The sequence below is a fragment of the Elephantulus edwardii genome, unplaced genomic scaffold (genome assembly GCF_000299155.1).
Source record: "Elephantulus edwardii isolate Elephantulus edwardi_28Jun2011 unplaced genomic scaffold, EleEdw1.0 scaffold00106, whole genome shotgun sequence".
Taxonomy (NCBI): Eukaryota; Metazoa; Chordata; class Mammalia; order Macroscelidea; family Macroscelididae; genus Elephantulus; species Elephantulus edwardii.
This window is the reverse complement of record NW_006399856.1, coordinates 10937653-10941975: the sequence shown is the minus strand read 5'-3', so window position 1 is coordinate 10941975 and position 4323 is coordinate 10937653.

Sequence of the window (4323 nt, the reverse complement as noted above, 5' to 3'; positions counted from 1 at the left end):
ACATTCAGAATAGTTGCAAAATGCATTTCATAGTCAAACCAGAGGATGGCGACAGAGTAACATCAATTGAAACACTGGCACTACTGAATGCAGTTTTATGCTACCTTTGTCTCTGTACTCCTCTATTAATTTCGTTGTCGAACCTTTCTTTACCTCCCATTTCCTGCAAATAGCTTGCCATACCAGTGTGCCGAAACACATGATTCACTTAAAAGAAAAAAGGCATTTGACTTAGAATAAATTGCAAATTTATGTCTCAGGCAAATTCTTCGACAATATTCGTGGGGTGGGTGGGTCACAAAAATGAAACCCTCTCAGATAAAGTGCTAATCAAGAGAGTCACACGCTACTGCTTCAATTCTAATTTCTGATGTGTTACAGACTGCAGCACTCAGGCTTGCTGTCAGATTTAGGTTCAACCCTGTCTTTACTATTTACAGGTTTTGTGATCTCAGGCAAGTTTCTCTTTCAGCAACTTAATTTCCTCATCTGCTAGAAAGAGCAATAATAACTGTTATTTTGTACTATTGTGAGGATTAGATGACACGATACATTCAGCTTACTGTCTGACTTGTAATAGGAAGCTAAAAAATGAGAGCTATTATTCTTGCCACTAAATTTGGAAGGAAAGAGATTTGCTTTGTAATTAAGTCTGAAAGAGTAGAAATCATTGGATTGTGTCCTAATATTTTTCTGTTGCCTGTTAAATATGTAACTGGAACAAAATAAAAGAGAAATAAGCATATCCATCAGCAGGTTCTAAGTTTCTATTCATAGTTGATGTTAACTTCTGCTTTAATAGCAGAACTAAGTAAAGACAGGTGTTTTACTTAGTATTTCTCTCTGCTTGGCATGCCTTAACTCTGTGCGTCCAGTCTCCTCCAATCTATTAAGTAAATCCCGGCCCATTTTTACTTATTGATAATAGGATTAGAGATTTATGGAGCAGGACTGCACCACATGGTTTTAGCTGTGACAGTGATGGTGGTAAAAAGATTAACACACTGAGATTGCTCCACTACTTAATCTGTGATATCAGGTATTCAATATGAACATGGCTGGAAATAATCAACTACATTTAGTTGACAAGTGGAGGAGCTTCAGGTTCTAAATTAAGACAAAGAGAGAAAAGAAAAAATGAGAAAGATTATTAAGGAGAATGTTCTTCAGTGAGGTCTGTGAGCCTGTACAGAAAATAAAATACCCCCATAAACAACAATATCAGCTAAGGTAGAGATAAGTCAGTGAATTGTAGTACTTAAAATTATTATACTCACTGTATATGTGTGTACATGATAATACCTGGCCTACTGTCATTGATATCTCCCTTTGAAATCTAAATAATGCCAATAGTTTATGCTAACTACCTTCCATTTAAATGCCAACATGTTCACATCTCTGTTTGTATGTTAGTGATACATTTATTAAATGACAACATTGGGCTTTCATTCCAGATCTTCAAGCCAGAACTTCTGGGGATAGAAATTTATCGTCTTTTAAAAAATATTTCTCAGGGTTGATAACAAATGAACTATTTTTTTTTTAACATTAGGACTTCTAGCCAAACTGGTTCATTCTGGGTCTAAAATTTGCATTGCTTACCCCAGATATACTGAATCAGATTCTATATTTAAACATGATTGCCAAGTGGGTTTTATGTATATGTAAGAAACTTTGCTTTGTAACTGTTATTATGTAAATATTCCAAGTATATACTTTTTATTATATACTACGTGAGAACGGCATATATTTTATTATAGACGCATATTTGTATACACTAACAATACACACACACACACACATCTTATTATATATTCTGACTGTGTGGATCCACCAGTGGTTCCATAGGAGAAAAAAAAGGCAATCTCCTCCTGTGCCATTTATTTACAGCCATAAGAAGTCAACGGAGGGTCAATTATGAGTTGGCTTGAGAGTGATGAGCTTTTTGCAAATTCTTATATACACATGAGAATACTTAAGAGTTCAGTGACAAAGAAGTCCCTCAATAAGACGGATTGACAAAGTCACTGCAACAATGGATTTAAGCACAGCAGATTATGAGGCTGGCACAGCAATGTTGTTTTGAGTACCATTGACTTGGAACTTATACATATGTGGGAGAAGGATGGGCAGTCTCCTGCTGTGTGATTTATTGCCTCTGAAAACCTGCTGGAGGGTCAGCTATGGTTGGTTTTGACTCAACAGCACGCAATAACAACAACAACAACACAGGGCCATTATGGTGAGCTATGGTGGCCTAGTGGAGAGAAACTGTGCTACAGTCCCAAAAGTACACTGTTCAAAGCCACCAGTTGCTCTGTGGGAGTAAGATGGTACCTCCTCCCGTGCTATTAAATTGTCTCTGAAAACCTGCTGGAGGGTCATTCCCTACTGCGGGTCAGCTATGGCTTGATTTCCAACTCGTTGGTACACAACAACAACAACAACAGAGTCATTATAAGTTAAGTTAGAAGTTACACATACATATGTATAGGGTCATTATAAGTTAAAGCCAGCTTGAAAGCACCAAACAAAAGCATAAACATAAGAATCACCTGGGGATCTTATTAAAATACAGATTCTAATTTAGTATATTTCAGGTGGAAATGCAAATACTCATCAGAGGGCTGAACCAGAATGAACTAGTTCAAAGCTCTGTTTCAAAGTGAAGATACTTTTACTTGATGTGAAAGGGCAAGAGCTTCAGAGGTCAGAGGTTCTGGGAGTACAAATGGAGCAATGAAAAAGGAAGGGATGGACATTTTCTACTCCCCCCCCCCCCATTCTCCCACTGCTGGGGGAAAAATGATTGCACTTTTGCAAACCTCAATCACCTTTCCTTGGTTTTTTTTAAATGACTTATTACCCCTTATATTTTCTCTCACTGCCAAGTGTGCCTTTACAGCGTAACTTGCATGCCATCTTTTCCAATCCCCACGAATTTCTTAACTTATTTTTATGCTAGTATCCTTTTTCTTATTGCGACCATTTTCTGGTTCACCACTACCCTACTTTTCAATAACTTGACTCCTTAACAGTATCAAATGCTCAGAAATGCCCTCCCACTGGCTCATATAAATTGCAATCCCTCTATGTTCCCAGACCTCTGAGAAATCTTTCTCCAGCTATTATTTTTGTTATTATTCTTTTCTTTTGGCACCTCTTGACCTCAAGTTTGTCTGATTTTTTTATATCATCTCATTGAAGAGATCTTCAGATTATCAATTTGTTATGTCCAAAATTGAGTTCAAAGCCCTGGAAGTCCAATTCCCATTAACAAGAAGAGAGAGATCTTCTACTGGAACACTGGCCAATAGTAATGCAGGGTACCATTTGGAGTTTCCCAAACTCCCTCCAGCCAAATACTCTCGTTGTCTTGGAGTAGAAACTGACCAATAGCTGATCACCCAGTGAGTTTTCAGAGGTTTTTAATTGCACGGGAGGACTACTGAGGAGCAAGTAGTAGATTTGAACTCCCTGTCTTTGGGTTGGCAGTGCAACTCCTTACCCACAAAGCTACCAGAGCTCCCTACCTATTGCCCACTGTCCAATGGGAAAGAAAATAAGGATGGGGAGCACTGATCAGTAGGCTTGCTGATGGCTTATAATTTTTGTTGAGTATCTTGACCAGTGCTGGTTATCACTTCATTAGTTTGAATACTTTATGGCTGTGTCTCTTCCGGTTACTCCAGACATCCAGGTGTCTTACTAAAGTTCTGTTCTCAAATCTGTTCAGCAAATGCCAAACATTCCTATCCTATTTAAGAATATATGTTTATAAGAATGACAAGCACGTCTTTTCAAAAAAAAAAAAAAAGAATATATGTTTAAATAGAAATGTAAAAAGTATGTTTAAGAGTACATAGTAATTAATTAACACAAAGTTCAACTCAACTCAGCTGATTGTCTTTGAACTGGAACCGACTCATGGCTGACCCTCCACTCAGTTTTCAGAAGCTGTAAATTGCACGAGAGAAAATTGCCCATTCATCTTATGCAGAGCCATGGTGGATTCATTCAAACTTCTAGAGAGGTTACCGCCTTTGGGTGAGCGGGACAGCTCCTTCAACACAGACTTTGGATTTCCATTCATTCATTGTTGCACTTTTCTCTCCTCCCAACCCTTCCCCCTAGTACACTACCCTCTTGGGAAAGTAAAAGACAAATTCTTTCATTGTTTTACAAACCCTCCCACAGGTCCACTCCACCATTTAGCCTTCACTCTAGACTCCTGTCATGACAAAAATACCTAATCACATATCTCTTTTAAACAGTTTTCTCCCTCATCTGTTTCAATGCAGTATACATTATTGAACCCATCTT